At 43.1% G+C, this 19,843-nt stretch overlaps 1 long non-coding RNA gene across 1 annotated transcript; it reads left to right on the top strand.

The window, feature by feature from the left end:
- The first annotated feature begins 2,806 nt into the window (after window positions 1–2,806).
- Window positions 2,807–19,389, top strand: LOC137469024 (uncharacterized). The gene is made up of 3 exons (XR_010996313.1): window positions 2,807–4,014; window positions 13,807–13,881; window positions 19,102–19,389. It is a non-coding gene; the product is annotated as an uncharacterized lncRNA (long non-coding RNA).
- Window positions 19,390–19,843: the final 454 nt, after the last annotated feature.

The raw sequence follows: 19,843 nt of genomic DNA, 5'->3' as shown, positions 1-19,843 counted from the left end.
CTTCCACCATGCCAGTCCTGCGAGGGGTTGGCAGCAAGGGGGACACAAGCAGGGTCATAGGCTTCCCCTGGCACAGCACCCAGCTCTATAACGTGGGGACAAGCACCCAACCCAGAGGGATGCCATCCTTTGAGTTTCTGTGGGAGGGCTAAGAAAAGATTTATCAGGGTAGAAAGGAAACAGTACAAAATGCCTATTCAAAGCACGGAATATATTTAGCAATTTGGCAACCTCCTTTCCAAAAACATTTGCAAGTGATATTCTTGGTGACATTTTGGAAACAGGGCTGTAGATATCTGTTTATTTGAAAAGGAAATGTTGCATAAGCTTTCCTAAATGCTTGCACGTGCATAGAGGTGCTCTTTTATCTACTACCATGAGCACATTTCCTACACTCTTCACTGAATACTGACTCTTTCACCTACTCACAGAGGCAAGTAGATCAAAATCTTGCTGTTTTGTGACCAAGATGGAGAAGCTTTCTTCTCTTCAAAGCACAAATATGTTTGCATATGCAAACATACAGCCAACATGTTTCTGTTAGCTTCAGTTCTTCTCTGGAGCCAACATTTCCATACCTTTCCTTAACCTCCTCTGCCAGAAAAGTGGACGGGAAGTTTAGTGCAGGAGGTGTGAACTGGCAGGAGTGACTGGGAGGGAGCAGGGTTTTACAAGCCTCCCTTTCCCTTGCTGGAGCAGAAATGACCAGGAGGAAGCATGCAGAGTACGGGAGCAGTCTCCAGGCAGCCTGGAGCACCTTGTCTGGTGTGACACAAGCAGCAAGTGGGTCTCGTGCCTTACCGTGATTAATCTCAAAGGGTAAAAATAAATGAACCCGCTAAGAACTGTCAAAAATGGGAAACAGGAAAAATAGGGTTTCCCAAAAGATTATTCAGAGTTTAACCAACAGTTTCTTTCTGGCAGATCAGGACTTTGTTAGTTTTCATTTGGATTTTGAGAGAACTTTGAAAACTGGGAGCATGATCAAGGCTGGGAATAGGATGCAATTGCAGCCTGTGCAGAATTCCCAGAACTGCCCCTGCCTGATGGTTAACCTGCCTCTGCAGAGATTCCCAGTGGGAAAATCACCAGCTCTCCCTCAGTGTTTGTCCAAGGATGAAGAAATTCCCACATAGGCTGGTGTGAGGCCAGGCATGAGGACAGGGCCGTTGCTGCCTAAGCCACCCCAGTCCCTGCCACCCACAGCACAAAGCAGGCACACTGTGACATTGCCCAGGCTGTGGGGCACCTACTGGGTGCTGCTTCTCATGCTATGAGGGTTTTAACATCAGCCTGGGTATTTCTGGCTTGTGTTGGTCTGAACAATGAAAAAGACAAGGTGTATAATTGCACCAAATCATCCTTAAACTGCACCATTATCACTAGCAGCTAAAATCCTGCTTGAGCCCTACCCCCCTCAAAGAAGACATAGAAGGCTCAGAAAATAACATGCATGTTCATAAAAAGATTTTCTTTCTGTTGCCTTGACCACGGTGTGCTGTGAAGAAAAAATACCAGAGAGACACAGAGAATTGGGACAGAGAAATATATGGGTATTGTAGGAAAATCACGTTTGTACACAAGATGGGAGAATTATTCATGGGCAAACTCATCCAGGTGGAAATATGACCCCTCTAAATCTGCCACATCAGAGAAACCTACAGTGAACTGTTAGCAAATGCAAGATGCACAAGCTGCTGCTACCTCTGGGTTTTATGAGCTTTCCAAGCACATTAGCACTAGCAGACATTCCCTTCCAAGAAAATTATGATATCTGAGGAACTATGTGAGGCTATAAATGAATGAACAGTACTTTACCTGCATTAAAAACCCATGGTTCTATCAAATCTGCCCCAAACAAAAACTGCCTGAACACGAATTTTATGAACCACACAAGTGCCCCGTGCAATTAAAGACATGAAGTTGATCTGAATTGGAGACTCCAGGGGCAGTTGTATTTCAATGAGATCTGATGCAATGACTTTCTGTTTTAATATCCCAGTACCAGGAATCTTGTGCTGCTTGTGCATTGTGAACAGCTAAAAATAGGACCATATCCTGGGCATATTGGAGCTACTCAGATGGAGAAAAGCTGAGCAGAAATGAAAACTTGGAGAACACAGCATTAATGGAATGGATGCTGGAACTCAGCACAGGAGCTTTTAGAGGCAAATATTTACCCTACAGTGTGAATCCTTCGTTGCTCATCTTCATGGTGTTTAGTGCTGCTCCTTTCCCAAAAAGCTGTGGTAAGCTGAGAACATCCTCTGTACTCTGGTCTCAAAGGTTTTGGGTAGAAGGTGGCCCAGGTACCAAGTCCTGCTCTTCTGTTTTGATAGCAAACTGCTAATAAAACTGCTAAATGCTATGTGAGTAGCTGCTAAGTGGAATTCATGAACATCCTGGGATTCAGGCCACAGCAGTTATTACTGTTTTGTGCAGATAGTAATCACGTTTATAGGAAGCACCTTATTCTGTCCCTTCCCAAGCAGTAAAGTTTACAGGGCCTTTTGTGCCAGATGCTCTGCCTCAAGGCTCCTTAAGGGCTGGGAAATGCCTCACTTGGGCTGTTCTGCCAAAGCTTGTCAAATAAACAGAGACCTACCCTCTCTCTCTACTCCAGAAGTACAGGTGATCCCATGTGAATGTGGAGTCCAAGTTTGCAGCAAGCACGTGGCATGTTTCCAGCAGCAGGGACCAGTGCAGAGCTGAATGGGGAGCCCAGCTGACAGCTCAGTGTAGGAACAGGCACAGAGCAGTACAGGGAGTGTCTGAGTGCAGGGTGCTCCACATGGGATCACCATCTAGGGCCATTCTCCCATGGCTGCACCTCATGCCCAGATACGAGGGAAGACTTTTATGCCCCAGCCTTATGGGTGAACCAGCAAATGATTCTACCAGTTCCTAATATTCCCTTCAGCCTTATGCTCTGTGAAATTCAGTCCAGCACATCAAAGAGAAGTTTGCCTTTGAAGGGCTGCGTGCTTCCTGCATGCAAACATTGCTCTGATTTAATTAAGTTTGATTTTTTTTGATCAGTGTAGTTAAACCAGTACTATGCTTGTGAGTAAATATGGCTGGCATAAGTATCTCAATGTGTATATGGCCCAATATCAACACCTCCCAGAAGCAAGTGACATTTGAATTTTCCTACCATGCACATTTTCCCTGGTTTTCCTATATCTTCCTTCTCATTTATTTAATGCCTTATTTCTTTCATTCACATTAATACCCTCATAAGATTGTTTATTTTTGGTTTCTCTGCACTGAAGATTTTCTTACTGTCCTTGTCCAGCGTTCAGTCTTTCAATTGCAAATTTCGAGGCAAAGTTGAAAGTCAGTAACGGGATATTCATCCACAAGGACCTCACAGAGGACCTAGGTATCCGACATGAAAGGATAGCATTTCATTTAAGATAAGGCCTAATCTCTTCCCTTTGTGTGCAACATTTCCAAAGTTAATCTGAGCACTTTTGCCTGGAGCTGTTTAACTTTGCTCTCAGGTCGGTGGGTAGTGGTGGGAACACACAGAACCAGAACAGCAGCTTAATCCTGAGTACAAAAGGTAGGTGCCATTAAGACAAAGAAGACTGACCTTAGGAAACATCTACTAAGTGTTCAGATATGGGCAGAACACACATCTCCTTGGTGTAAGTTTGAGCCTTATTGAATCTCAGTGTGCCCATTACACTACCTGAGTCCTGGAAAACCCACGGTCCTCAGCACCCACAGTGGTTCTCAGCATCAGGGTTTGTTTCTATTCATATTCAACATATTCTTGAGAAAAGACATTCTATCACCTGAAATTTGCTGGGGGAGGGTGTTTTCAGATGCTTGTCCCAAAATTACAGTTGAGAAACTTGGTTATCAGCATACAGATCATAAATAACTTGCACTATTTTTTGTGTTACAGCCAGGTGTTGCCAACAGACTCCCTGGAGCTCCACAAAGCACTGGCCACATAGACAGCCAAATCCCCACTTCAGTGGTTTGAGGCACAGAGTGAAAAATTAGGTAACATGAGTCAGGTTGGCATACAAGGAACTGGTGAGAATTATACATTCGTAACAGAAACGTTTATAGTAACTAGAATGGGAAGTTATTGAGGCTGCACTAAGAATAGGGCATCTTTGTTTTATGGCTGATGGGACTTAAATTTATGGCAAGCAGAAAGTGGACTGTTGACATTGGCTCTTTAGGAAACATGAAGGAAGACAGGGGACCCTTTCAAGTGTAGCATACACTCATCCATAAAAATTGTCACGTTATCTTCCTTGCTCTGTATCCATTTCAGGCATCACTTTCTCTGTCTCTCTAATTCACAACCCAGACAGTTTTTACTTTGAGTGTGTTTAAGAACCCTGAGGGCCATATTTTTTGTCAGTTTGTGTTTTTAACATGCTGATGGATTGTATTGTACTTCTGATCCCACCCTGGATTTACTATTTTCCATTCACCACAGAGGACTCCCTTTTCCTAATAGCTTGTGGGACTGCCAAGCTGTGAATGACAGACATTAAAAAAAAAATATGGACAAGATTTTTAGGTGTCCTTTCATAACACATGGCAAAATTTTTCACTGCAGGACTAGGATACTTTCAAAAGTGATTCAGATGAATAAAAAATGAACTTTACATCCTCCCACTCACTTGGGATCCAAAAGGAAACAGCTCTATTTTTCTTAAAGAGTGTTGAATTACTCCATATAAGCTGATGTACATATCTTCAGCCTCTGTAAGCCAAGGTGGGAGCCCAGACTTCGCTGCATTCCATTGAGCAAGGTCTTGGCTCTCCTGCCTGTCTCGGCCATAACAGCACCCCCAGCACTTTAGAGATTAAATGCTCTGTTACACAAGTGGGGTGGGTTGACCCTGGTTGGATGCTAGGTGCTTCAAGAGCCATTCCATTACTCTTCTCTGTCGCTGATGGGCTCGTCCTTGCCCAGTGGTGGGTCTGTCTAGGAGCCGGCTGGCATCAGCTCTGTTGGAAATGGGGGAAGCTTATGGCAGCTTCTCACAGAGGCCACCCCTGTAGCCTCCACACACACACACAATACCAAAACCTTGCCACACAAACCAAATACAGTGAGGGCTGAAATTCCTGGATCTTCTGTCTGATATAGACAATGAGGACTGTCAACCTCCAAATGGAGTTTGACTTCTACTGCACTGTAAGAGGGTGTAATTTCTGGAAAGAAATTACCCTGCCAGCAGGAGCAAGGCAGAGGAGCGCTCAAAATCTCTGCCAGGCTCCTACCACAGTCACTCTGCCTCACAACTGCTACTTAGAGCATCCTAATGTTTTAAGAAAAACCCCAATGTTTTTGGAGTGTATCTAAGCTAGTCCCAACTCCAACACAGTAATTGTAAGAAGCAGACTTAGGAAGGACTTAAGAAGATCACCTAACCTCATTATCAGGCAGCTTTTCCTCGGTCTTTCCTCAATTACTTGTTCTTAGAAATGAGGGGTGATGGGGATGTGCAGCCTCCCTTGTGAGCCTGTCTCTTCGTTGTCACCTCAGCTGGGAACTATTTTCCCTGATGAAACCATCTCCTCCTCAGTTAAGCCTATGACAACATGTCCTGACCCCAGGGGATGTGAATTGAGTTTATTCTTTCCTCCTTAGAGCTACCTTCTACATATTTGGACACTATGTCCCCACAACCCTTATTTCTAGACTAAACAATACCAAATCCTTCAGCTTTCCTTGCAGTCCATGATTTCTGATCCTCCAATCCATCTTGTTTTCTGAATTCTTTCCATTTTGGTACATTTCCTTTCTAAATCATCATTTCCAAAGCAAGATGTGTTTTCTTTGTAAGGATGATGTGCATGTGTTTCTCTTCCTTTCACACCCCACTTCCAACCCAAATGTTTCCCTGCTTTTTTATTAACTGAAGACAGGTGTAGCTGTGGGGAGAGGTACAGGGAGGTTGGCAGTCAATCCTTAATATTTTACAAAAATATTTGTTATTCTCCATGATATGGAAAGCCATTTAGCAAAGTAAAATACATTCATTTTACATTTCCTAAGTGACATTGTAACTGTTGAACTCAGAAAATATATGCAAAGCTATTAAAATATTTGGATAGTTCATGTTTAGATGAGATTCCAGCAGATATTCCTATCACACTTATTTCTCAATATGAAAGCTGTGACCCAGCATTTCTCCTGAAGCAGCAGGATATGGGCCCTGGTTATCAAGCAAAGCTAAATGGTTATTGCTTTTAAATTAACAGAAAGGTTGTTGCTACTGAGGTGCACACTATTGGGTGGAAAGCTAAGCTGCAGGACAATAGTGGGCTTGAATTATTTTAGGATTCCAGCTTGAAGAAAAAGAAAGGGTTGTTACTGTTATCATAGAACCACAGAATGGTTTGGGCTGGGAGAGACCCTAAAGGTCATTGGGTTTCAATGTCTCTGCCATAAATGCCAGATCCTTCAAAACAAAAGACTGTTTCATTAACTTTGTTAAAAATTAAACTTTTTAGATCACAAAGTGGGAAACCCAGAATATGAAAAAATGGTTTAACACATTTTGGAAGAAAGATTCCTTCAGATAGCTGGAAGAGTGAAAATGTTCATTGCCATGAATGCAGAGGATTTGGGCCAGAGTAACAGCAGAGAGGACTGGAAGGGGAGGAAGGAGATGGAGAGGAAGAAGAGGCTCAGAGCTGGCAGCCACAGAGCTGCTGGGTCAAGAAATGCCACATGCAGCGAGAGGGGACACGGAGATGTCAGGGCAGTTGTATTTTCAAATCACAGAAAGCCATGATTTTTCTTAAAGAAGCGTGAAATTTTTTTCCCCATGACTCTATTTAAATGTTTCACTTAGATGGTCTAGCTCTCATAGGGAGTTTTCTCTCAGGGGAGCTCTCTGACGTGGATTTGGGCAGCATCAGCAATACAGTGGTGCTACACATTACAACTTTTTGCACACAACTTCAATACAGAAACAGATTATAATTATTTTAGTGCAACTGGGATATAAGCTAATGTCGTTCCTGAGAAATAATGCGTGTAGCATAGATAATCACTGTTAGATGTTCCTGGACCATTTTCATGGAACATGGGGAACATGGCAAGCCTACCAGCATCACATCTTATGTATTTGCACTTGTCAAAACATAGTTGCCTGTAGGGATGTGTACTTGGTCATGAAAATAAAAAATAAATTAAAAAAAAAAATAGCTTAAAATTATTGTCAAGGAGAGTACTGGCATTTATTTAAAATAAATCTGAAGTAGTTATCACAGTGCTATCATTTTGATTCTGCTGCTGTTCAAGGTTCACAGATTAATTTCTGCACTGAAGAGATTTGTTCTTGGCTTGAAGACTTATAGGTCAGTGGAAACTGTTGATCCTGAGAGGCCTGTCAAGAAAAATGAGTGAATTATGGGGTTTGGCCGAGTCTTGTGCTTACTTGGCCAATTTCAGTAACCAAGACAGCAAAAAATCTGTTTCAATTGGACTGAAATTAAAATGTATAAAAATGTACACTCTAGGTTTTGCAGGATTTCCAGTGTTTTGCAATATGAAATAATGACACATATTTTTATGTCTCCAGGACAATTCTGCTGGTTTCAGAAGTTGAGCTGACACTGATGTCACGTGATCCACTTATTCTACAATATATTGTAGTTTTGTGCTTTATTTAATGCTTTGCAATTTTCTTTGGATGCCCTAATTTTGCAGTTACCGCACTGGATCGGCAAGGAAAAGTAAAAAGCTGCTAGAGGAAGGTTATTTCACCCACAAATTCATCAGCATTCCAGGCCTTTCCTAGCTTACCTTTCCTTTTCCTGCACCTGAATACAAACCCATTAAAAACAGTCCAGGAAACCTCCACCTTTGCATTCACACTCAAGATGCTCATAAATCGTCTTTCTTTAACAGGGGTTTATAATACGATGTTAATGAAACCTCTGGGGTAGCACCCTGTCTGAGAAGGAGCTGGTGCCGGAAAGGAGGTTGATATGTGGTTGCAAATCATCATTGTTATCAGTTGAAACCCTTGGAATTACATCAGTGCAAGATCTCTCCCTTTCTCCTTATTTTAGAAGTTTCCATTGGCAGAAAAATAAAAGTCCTGCATCGCACCTCATGCATAGTTTACACTGCAAATTCCAGAGCCCTGGCTGCTCCACCACATGGATCCCAAAGCACCACAGCCCTGCTGCTTCCCATCTGCCACCAGGCTCTCCAGACCACCCCAGCAGTGTGAAAGGCTCCGTACTCACCCGAAAGATGCCTTTCTTTTAAGACCCCTTCCCAGAGCTGGGCCAGGGCAGGAGAGCAGCACTCCAATGCAAAGCTGTGCTAAAGCCTTGCAGGACTTTGCTGGGAAATGTGGTGGGTGCTTTGTGAAGTGGTGGGGTGGCACACAGGGCATGGGAGCTGCCCCTGTGCCTCCTAAGTCTGGAGCTGAAGGTATAATGTCAGCTCTTTAACTTGTGACATAAAAACCAGTCTCTTAGACCACAGCCCCTGATGCTGTCCCACAGATTGATGTCATTTGCAGACTCATTAACCTGCTAAATGACAGAGATATTCCAGAATATTGCAGCTGCCTGCTTCTTCCTCTTTCAAACTCTCTGAAAACAGAGTGCTGCTGGTGGTATCACACCCCACCAAGCAGCCCTGGCTATCCCACAACACCAGCATGCTCCATCCTTGCCTCCCCTTGCATCCATCCCCTCTACTCAGGGATGGCTACCCTGTGTTTCTTGCTATAGACCAAATGGCACTCAGCAAAGAGGATGAGTGTTTTCAGCTCTGCCTCCAGCTGCTGCCTACCCCAACCCAAAAAACTATTTCTTCAAGCTCCATGTCTTAAAAACTGCAGGAAATAAGGTGAGCTTGACTACTTTGACTGCTTTATTGCCTAGTGGGTATATATGGATTGAAGTGTAATTGTCGTAAGAGTGTTAGGTAATGAGCTATGAGCATTGCAGTGGGGATAACAAATTATTTGCTCTTCCAGAGAGTCACACCAGAAAGCTAACAATCATCACTGAGAGCTCCTTCTTTTACTCAGGGCTTTGAATACTATAAAATCTGTCAGTAAAATAAATACCATGTTAGGGAATAATAATACCCTGCTGATACTTTAATATCTAAATGACATTATGGTAGGATTTTCATTATAAAACTTATTTTCTTTCTGTCCTATATATTGATCAATGTGGAGTGAGTATCATTTTGTCTACTAGTTGTTGCTGTTCTTAAGTGGGAATTAATCTGAACCAGGAGATTTCTTGGCCCACAAGCCACTCAGCTGTCTGCATAAAGCACTGTAATTTTTACACAGTCCCTGTAAACTGGAGCATTATATCAGCTGTGGTCAGCGTTTTCATATGATGCTTACCAGTAAAGTTCATTTATGAGTGGGACCATAGAGTTACTGAAGCAAAATACTCCCACAATACTGTAGAAAATTTCACAGGATGGCAATAAATGTAAAATGAGAATTGAAGTGCAGCTCAGACGAGCAATTGTGGCTGATAAGAAGTCACTGGTGTCTTAGCTTCCCTGCATGAGGGATGACAAGGATGGTGGTATCCAAAAACCTCCAAGAACTCTTCATTTGTCTGATCTCAAAGTTAGAATTTTCTTGCCACAGTATCACTTCTCCCCCTTTGCTTTCTACAGTTACCTATAGCAAGGAATATTTTCTGAGGCGTAAACCAAATTGTTTTCCCTTGTTTCACCCTTATTTGTTGTTCGTTCATCTTTCTGAATAACTGCTAGCATTAGTCATTTGTTCTCAGCGGTGCTCACATGCTGCCTGTGTCTGGAGGACTTTGAGCCTAGCTGGCAGCAGAAAGCAGGCTGTAGGCCAGAGACTTTGTTCTGGGCTGTACATCGCCCTGACCTGCAGCTTGGCTACCACTGATCCTGGCCGTTAGCCTGTCCTGCTTTTCTGCAGAATGAATTGAAGGCCGGCCGATCATGAGGCTTCTCTACTGAATGTCTTGTTATGCTTCATAGCTCTGTGTTTGTACGTTTTCAGCCAGTTTTTAATCCATGTGACAATGTTCATTTCCAGGCCAGTTTTGATTATTATTCTTTGGTGTGACATACCCTATCATTTGCTTCCCTAAAATCCCAGAATATTTCCTTTACGTCATTGTGTTTGTCCAGCAATAGTAAAACGCCATCATAAAATGTAATCAAGACTGTTTGGCAAGATCTTTCATTTAGAAACACATGTGGTTTATTGCACATAATTCCACTGCTCTGTTGATGTTTCATGATCATATTTTCAATCTTAATTTTGTATTATTTTGGAGGGAAGGGAGGGACACACACACACACACACACTTGTTTCATACCTGACCAATCATTTTTTATGCATTTACACTTCCTATAACGTACAGCACATATGCAAGGGAGCTATGTTATTTTTCCACGTGGTTTAGGCTGTTTGTTTATTTTGTCATTAGTTCTCAGTGAGAAGGTCATCCTTTCCCCCAGATGTTTATTACTTTCCAAACCAAAAAAGATTGCTCTCATAACTTGCATTGCAGACCTAATACTTGTAAAATGCATGAACAATGCCAACACAGTAATGGTTTCAAGAACTTTCTATACACAGAGCTGGTTTACCACCACATCGTGGCTCATCACAAATTAGGAGAGAGGCGTAGCTTTTAATTAGCAAACCAAGTCTTGGCCAATTTGAAAACACAATACATGGGATATGAGAAGGGGGGATGTGTGAGAGATTTGATGCACTGGTTTATCTCAGTTTTCCCGTTTAGTTCCATTCTTTAAGTTATTTACACATATTCCCTACAAGAAGGAAAAAAGGATGACAAACAGGAAGCATTTGGATGTTGACACATTGGAAAAGACTAGTCCAAATTTGATAACTCCATTTTCAACCTTAATCTTTATACCCTCTGGCCCTTCTTAGATATATTTGCATCTCTGAAAATGTAGAGTACATAAGCATGGAGGTTTCTGAGGTTTAAATATATTATCTCTACTGAAGAATTTTCTCTTTGCAGATTTTGTGATTACTGTGGGTGTACTCAGCTACTTCTGCATAGGTTATTACTGACTGCAAGGAGAGCAGGCTTCAAAAATTAGCTCATATACACATGATAGAGAACTGACAACGACAAGTTAATACATTGCAGTTTCAGGTTTCTATGAGCCTGATGGTGTATATATATATATATATATATACATTTTTTGCCTTTGGAAATATTACAGATATGTTTCCTTGAGGAAATGAAAGATGTGTATTCAGTATATAATGTACAAATGAACTTGTTGTTCGGAAGGGGGTGGCTCAAATTTCTGATATGTCTGAAGTTGAATTTCTTCATATAGAGTCTCTATTTTTGCCTTGATAGAATGAGAACACTGGTGGGACTTGCTAGAGAAGTTTATTTTGCTAGCCAAAAGCTGACTAGGCATCTCTGAGCAGCAGGTGGTAAGGACAAGAGATAGGTTGAACTAAATCACCATAGTGAAGAGGGTTTGTTTTAAGGAGAAAGAAATTGTTTTAATGACACCAAATTCCACTTGTGACTTTCTCCTCAGCAGAGACAAGCTGTAACTACTTTATGTTGAGCAAAATATAAATCTTTTGGTCTTTTGGTCTGGTAGCCAAAACGTCAGAGATACTGTTACTTGATTTAGAGTTTGTGGCATCCACTTGATATGGAAAGGTGAGAGCAATGTTGTAGAGCATTGCAGCAATAATCATACCATATGTCAGAACAGAAGCAGCTTGATTCTTTTCCTCATTTTTGCTACAGACAAGTTCTAAACCAGTATTTTATGTCAGTTGTCCTGAGGGCAAGGTTAGCAACTATCTTCAATTCTGCATTTTTGTAAGTTTGTCTCAAAAGTATTTTTGACTGAGTCTCCTGCACTTCCACAGAAACCAAATGTGACACTGATCACCATGCCACATGCCTGGACAGGCGGACTTTGGACTTGGCTGAGACATGCAGTGAGTCACCTGTGAGAGAAATGCTACTTTTCAATACCTCAGGGATGGAGAATTCAGATCCTGTCTCTAAATTAAGTTATCCTCCAGAAAACTGCTGAGTCAGCCTCTAAATTAACTCAATACTATTTTCTGTTCTGAAATCATAGCGCTTGGATAAATTAGTTCAGCTCACATGGTACCATCAGAAGCAGCCAAATGGGAAACACTGATGCCCAGCTGAAATGGAAGGGGCAATGTCCAGGGTAGGAGAAGTAATTTGGGATAATCAGGCTCATGTTTGAGGGAAATATGTGTCACTAAATTCATTATTAAAAATGTAAAAAACATCTCAAACAAGCCAAGGTTTAAAATGTTCCAGATTCTGAACATCACTTTAGTTAAAAACTTACTAAAATACAGCCTAACTAATAAAATGCAGCTACATGGGTAGAAGCTGTGAAAATCCATGCATCTTCTGATGCATTGTCTTGGCTAGTATTCAGAAAGAGTCAAGTCATCAAGTGTTCTGGGACAGTATCTCACAAGCATTGCAGTGCATGGGAGTCTCAAGTGTCCTTTGCACCTGCCCAGCAACACTGTGGTCACCATCTCTGGAGACCTTTAGGATCAGCCCAAACTAGGGATGCTGTGGGTCTGCCCCTTCCCACCTTAGTGATGGCTGTTGGGGGAAATAATCTCACAAGGTAACAACCAAAACATATTTCTAGAAAACTGATACTCTAGAATTTTTTTATTAAATAAGACTGTGACTCAAACAATAAAAAAAGTAAATTCCAAGCCCTTCTACAAGTTTTCTGCTGCTTAAGCTGTCTTTGGAAAAGGTGATTATTATTGACAGTTTAGCTTCTTATGTAAAAACAAAGAATTTTGGGGGAGAGTTTCTTTTCTATCTGTTAAATTGTGTATGAAAGGATTTGGAATTAATATGCAAATGTAGAAAAGAAAATAGGCAGTAATTGTGTGGGAAATAGACAGCAATTGTGTGTAAGCCTAATGAAATACATATTTTCCAATTGTTTATGGTGTCATCCATGGGAAAGGTGATTGCAAATAACGCCTCTGTCTGTGCCTGTCTGTAGTAAGCTTCCCACTTCCCACCATCAGAAAAGAAAGGAATGCTTCCCTTGTCCTTTCTAGGTGTGATTGCTCCTTAGCACAGCGTGTTCATGCATTGCTCATTTTCTCTCTCTCCATCTGTCAAAACTCAGTATCACACTATACCAGCTCAGGCTTTCTGTATCAAAAGAGTGGTAGATAACAATTTTTTACCTTGATCACCATAAAACAGTATTGCTGTTTTATATTATTACATATATTATTGTATCTATAATATATATATTATAATATTATATATTGCTTTCCCCCATGACATAATGGGAAGGTCTCCTTTACAGTAAATCAAAGAAAGGCACTATAATCTGTCCTTGTCCTGGAGGGTTTGCTTCTATGCATTTCTGGGTCTGCACTTTCCTCTGCCACATGTACACACATTCACGTGCACAGACACCTGGATGGATTCATCATTTTCCTGTCCATTATTTTCCTGCCTGCTCTGGTTTCATCCTGCAGTTTTCAGCCAAGGGCTCTGGCTGCCTGTGGGGCAGCATTGTCCCAGAGTGCGAGCCCTTGCCCTACCCTCTCAGCAAGCCCTTGCATGTTCCTCCTGCTCAGCCTGTCCACAGGCAGCTGCAACAGGAGCCAAGCAGGTGGTCTCTGCTTTCAGCTGGGAAGAAAGTATGTATCCTGCCCTCCCACAGCTGGAGAGACAGGAGATGATTGCAGTCATAAAATCCAAACTGTACGATCTTCATAAACCCACACAGCTTTATCTCCACAGGACAGATGAGTCCAGCACATGGGTGGTACAAGCAGGAGAGCAGCTCGACCGGGGAAGAGCTGCTACAGTCCCCAGGTAAGGGTGAGCATCCTGAAGATCAAACCTGGGACTGTGTTTTTCGTGCTCTACTCACGGGCTGGATGGATGTTGTTATTTACTGCATTGTTTGTGACCAGAAAGGTCCCTGGCATTAATGACCATGACCTCTGCTTTGAAACTGGGTAATTGCCATTTGATCAGAGCACACGTGGTGCGGTACTGCAGTCATAGCAGCTCCAGGGAAGTAGCAAGTCCGCATCGCTTTCCAAGAAACCGTTTCAGTCCTGCTGCCCAGAGTTTGGCTTTGCACAGCACACGCAGACAGCTGGTTTGCATGAAGACCCCATCACCTGGGAATGTGCCAAAATCCCTCAAATGCCTGTCTCTGAGCCCAGAGGATTCCTGGGAGGAGAACTCTGCCTCTCACTGTGCCTTTGCTGGCAATAGCAACAGCAGAGGACCGGTTCATAGCTCTGCTGCGTACCGGGTCACGACTGGCAAGGGATTTTGTGGCTTGGCCTCTGAAGTCAGGATTTGTCTGGAGATGTTTCTGAATTATGTGGACAAGATGGAAGCTATAAACTGCTGAAAGTGAAGACATTTGCAAGAGGCCAGATAAGGCAAAGCAGTCCTTTTTCTTGTCTCCACTGACATCCATCCCTGCGTCGGCGTGTCAAGCAGAGATGAACATTTCCGAAGTAAGAAATCATATGTTGATCTGGCTAACAAATTGCCAGAGCCATTCTGTGAAAGTGCCTCAGACACTAAATCTGAAATCAATTCCCTTTTCTCACCCTAAATCCTGCTTTTTTACATCCACAGTTAATCATTCCTGCTTTTCACATCATGTGTCATGACATGAGCCCCACCTTGGGAGCATAACAAGGTTGCCCCTCACTACTTCCATTCCCCTGGGCCTCTTGTATTACCTTCCTCTGGTAAGAGGCTGCCCACATGCTGGCACTTCTACATCCCTGCAAATATACACTGTATTTCTTGATGAAGCTGTCTGCTGACTCAAAAGGCTGTCACTTACTTCACACAGCTACTTCTCCATGCAAAGGGTCCAGTTCCTCTGTTGTGCAATCTGTCTGTTTGATCTTCTGACAGAAAAAAAAGAGACATTTGCTATTTCCTCAGCATGCAAGAGACAATCAGCCATTCTATGGGGCAATGACTTGACCGAAATAACATAGAGTCCCTTTCCTATTCTTAGAATAAAACAGCAGCATGTAATTCACTCTGAAAATTGTCCCTGCACTGCTTGCACATGTCCTACCAGTAGCTTTTTGAGATGCCTCCAGTTATAAAAAAGGTGCAAAATATGGCTTCCCTCTGGAATTGTACTGCTGGACATCAGCTAATGTTAATAAATCAGAGCAACTAGCTGCACGTTGGATGAGTAAAGTTAGGCACCTGATTTGAAACTGTTTGTCCCGTTTTACTTCCAGCAAGTCATCTAGTCTGCTGTTTTCTTACAACTCAAGTTATGGATACTTTTCCCTTTAAAGTGGTCTCTAATGCTGCCTTTCCAGTTTGTCCTGCCAGGCTGGGCTGGCTCCTGGTGCTGGAAGGCCTGGAGGCAGGGGGCCCCTGCTGCAGAGTCACCAGGGCTCACACGCTGCGTCCCGTGGGTTTCGTGATCACAGCCAGATCCAGCACTGCAGGGCATGAGCTTTGGTTCGCCCAGCCTGTGACCCAGCCAGCCCATGAGGTATCTTTGGTCCAGCCAGCCCATGTGGTATCTTCCAGACAGCCTTCGCACACTTCCTCCCCAGTACTTTTCCACTTGCTCACCGATGTATCTAACCTTATTTCTGAGGCTTGCTAACCATGCAGCCAGCTTCAAGCAAACCACGGAACCCAAACAAAAGAAAACTCATTCCTCATTTTCCTGACCAGACCCAAACAACATCTATGACACTTCCCCAATTTGAACACGTGAGATTTGTCTGCCAGCCACTGGGAAAAAAAAAAACCCAAATCATCCTCTTTGAGAAAAAGTGGTCAAGCTGATATACAGTACTGCACATGTCCCTGCATCTCATGCCCCTGCCTCTACTCTTGGGTATCCAGACCTCGGATCAGCCCCTTGCACTCTTGGTTATCCAATGAGTGGTAGCTAAAATCTTTTTGACCTCTTCAGTATGTTTTTTAGCACTGTGCTCTGGATTTGCTACAGATGTAGAGAGCTATTTCTGGTAGGTCCTGTGGCACTGTGTCATCTTCTTGACAGTCTCTCTGTGAAAGGCACCCACTGTCCTGGTGCACCTGCAGGCCCCTAAGCACTGTGTGCCAGAGAGTTCTTGTCACTTGGGCTCAAAAAAATAAACCCACTGTATCCTTTGATTACCTCAGAGGAGTAAATTTCCTTGCTTTTAGGTAGCATATTGTTTTAAAATGGGATATTCTGCAAATAGATTTGCTACAAGCAAAACAGAAAGCCTTGAACCAGCAATCCCAGCCACTTTCAGCAAAATCAGCAAGATCAGGCACTTTCAGCTCATGAAAGTAAGTGAGTCTAAATGACTGTGCACAAGGTCACTTTTTTAAGATGTCTGTGGAAATCCACTTCTTTTATGCAATTTCCTTTTTGCTGCAGTCCTTAGGATAAGATGCACTGGCAAACCATAGGCTGTTTCTATTCTAGGGAGGCCTGTAAGAAATAACTGTGAGGTTCAGCAAAACAACAGCAGCCTCTGGAGACACAGAACATCAGCAGCACTGCTCTCCTGTTCCCTTTGCCCTTTCTGTAAGCACTCAGCCCCAAAAATGCCACTGGCTTCCTTCTTCCTCCATGCAAAACTTCTTTCCTTCTTCTTTCTTCACCCTCACACATTTACCTTTCTCCTCTCTGTTTCCGTCCATGCTGTGGTGCTTTTGCACTGACCAACCTGTCTGGTTTTATTCTGTCATCCTTCTCTCAGGACACTGCTGCTCCAGTGGCTCAGCATCTCTGGCTGTCCCAGAAAGCCACCTTTTCCTTGTCTGACCCTCTGAGAACTCTTCCACTTGCCTTGGAAAGTGCTCACATCCTACCCAGCTGCTGAGAGTCCCTCAGCCATATTCCACCATATGGCACCGCATCCCCCCGCTTTATCTCATGGAAAATATCAAGATAATCAGACCTGCCTCTCTGTGATTCATGTAACCATCTGTCTGGGCTTCCCACTGTTTGAGTGCTCTGATACACACCCTGCTAGCCAGAATATAAGTGGGCTTTTGCTGTCCAAATTTCTTAATCTAAACAAACATGAAAGGCCAAATTCTGCTCTGGGCTCCGTTTTCACAAATCCCATTTGTGATATTAAATGGAGCTGTTTGAATCAATGCGAGCATGGAGTTTGGCCCAGAGTTTTCCAGCTGATTTATGGTGTCCATCTGGCTGCTCTTAATCAAGGAGAGTCTGGCCTGAGCACAGTTTTTAAACAACACTATTATACAAAAAGCTCAGCTATGGCCACAGCCATGCTTGATACCAGCAATGATGACGCAGCTCTGTCCCTCCTGCGTCACTTTTCCTTGTCTCCTGAGCTTTCAGGCACTGCCTGTCTGCTCAAGTCAGACCCTGCCTTAAGTAAACCCTCTGAAATGGGGCTGGTGAATTTCTGAAGAAAGCTTGTCTGGGGCCAGTTTAACTGCTACTGGGACTGCTTCAGTAAAGCACTCTTCACCATGGCTTATCACACGTGTCTTCAGCTAGAGGGAAGAAGCTGGCAGATAAACTGGTTGTCTCCCAGTTCTGCTTAATACCCAAGGGATTGGTTGCAGTTAGCAGGGCCTTGAGCAGACCTGGTCTCCTGAAATGTGTGCTGCAGCATCAGTGCTCCTGACATCCCTCTCCCCAAAGGCATCAGCCACGCAGAGCTTCAGTCCTCTGCCCCAGGAACCAGTGCTGCAATGGGGTCCAGCTCCCACGCTGTAGTGCTGCCGGCAGCACGTGGCGTCATCTTCCCTGGGGAGTCCAGCTCTCCCCGGGATCCATCTCCTGGCCCCATCTGTGTAGCTGCTGAGAGACTCCTGGCTTGCAGGAAGTGTTCAACTGAGATGTGGAGCGGGATAGAGGTGGAAACACCCCTTGTACCCAAAAAACAAATGGGGCACCATCGCAGTGTGTATGACAAGCAGTGACAGGTATACCTGAGTCAGACCCTTTCCAGTCATTTTAGGAATGCAGAACTTAAATCCCCCAGGATGCAACCTTTAAAAATCATGTTGTGTGGCCTGCTTTTCCAACCAGGCTGTCCACCTTGCACCACCAGCCTAGTGAAAGCCCAACAGCACACAGTCAGTCCAATTTCTGATGAAAATGTCTTAACACTTAAAAAGAAAATTTTTGAAACTCAAATCTGTGTATTCTCTTCATATTGAAAATAAATTACTCCTACAGTTCCTTATAGACTTTGTGACATGCCCAACATCTGCAATATTTTACGACCACTGTTTTTGAAACATCAGAGAATCTCAGCTTGCCTTTAAGAATTAAAAAAGCTCCTTTTCCTTGACTTTTCAGAAAAAAAAAAATCCTCATATCAAAACAAAGGAGCCTGCAGTGTAGAGGTTACAAAATCAGTCAAAAAGCAAATAGAAGTGATGTGAAAATGTTAATTTTAAAATCTCAAAATTTCTGAATGCCAGGGATTAGTGACACAAAATTTCCATACAGACAATTCAGTGAGTCTTCTAATCAGTGAGCATGATAGAAAGTCTTTTGGATGCTACCCACAGGATTTGTTATTTTTATAACTCTTGGCTCGTTTAAGTTATTTTTTAAATTATTCTATCTCATTACAGTTTCATGTTAATTAGCATAGAGCTGAAAAAAGAAAATGTGTTAAATCTAAAAACCAGGAAGAAGCAGGAAAAAAAAGGCCCTAAGTTTCCAAAAGCAATGCCATCGCAGCCATGTTTCCTAATCACTTCATGCAGAAATTAATCTGAAAGTGGTGTCAAGAACCTACACTTTCAGCTTTTTGCCTCAAGCCAAGAAGGTCTCAGAACTTCTCAAAGAGGGCTACAGCTCAGGTATGTTCATAGTGACCTGTTATAACCAATTTTTCGAAGACTCCTACAAAGCAGAGGATCTGGAGCTGTGTAGGGTCATTCTGCAGAGTCTCTCCATGTTCCAGCATTTCAGCACTGCCTGGCCTGACCATGCAAGTGGCAAAGACAAGCTCTTGGGCATCACCACGAGAAAGATTTATCTGTTTGGTTAATTGAAACTCAGGACTTAAATATATTTTTTTCAAACAATAGGGGACCTCTGGGAGAAGATGTGAAAGCAAAGGGGGAAAACTCAGTCCTGCTGTGTGTGCAAGCAGGAGACTGGGTTCCCACAGAAGCAGACTGACTCCTCTGCTCATCAACTTCTGCTTTGGGTTCAATCTGAAGGGTTCAGATTGGTACCCAGTTCCTGAGGACAGAAAGGAGAATGCTAGAAGGCACCTCAACTCTGCATGTGTATCCTTTGCCATCCTCCCAGGCTAGACCATCCTCCCCCTTCACTGTTTTCCAAGTATCTTCCTCAAGAGAACTGGCACAAAAAAAACCAGAGGCATATGATAATAAAAAAAAATTTTCCTCATTAATGACTCTGCCTTTTCTCTGACCTTAAGCCATTTTTTAACCCCTTTCAACATTTTCTTGCCTATTCTATGCCATGCTTTCTGACCTTGCAAGTCAATCTGATGTGCAATGCAATATTAAATGCACCCCTGGCAGCTGGATGAACTGTACTGTTTCGCTCTTGTCCACTAATCCAGCAAGCAAGATCATCAGGTCTGTCCTACATCCCTCCTTGGGGAGCAACAGTGAACCTCTCACAAGGCTGGAACACAGAAGCATGCAGCCCCAAGGCTTTACTAAGGACAGTAACACTCCTCAGTCATCATCCATAACCCCGTCCGGCTCTCCAGCATGAAGTGAGAGTAAAATTAATGTCAGTGAGGTGACATGTGAGTGGTTCTGGCGAGGATGGGACGGCACTCGGCTCTGCCAC

The sequence above is a fragment of the Anomalospiza imberbis genome, chromosome 2 (assembly GCF_031753505.1).
Source record: "Anomalospiza imberbis isolate Cuckoo-Finch-1a 21T00152 chromosome 2, ASM3175350v1, whole genome shotgun sequence".
NCBI lineage: Eukaryota > Metazoa > Chordata > Aves > Passeriformes > Viduidae > Anomalospiza > Anomalospiza imberbis.
This window is presented reverse-complemented; position numbering and strand designations above follow the sequence as displayed.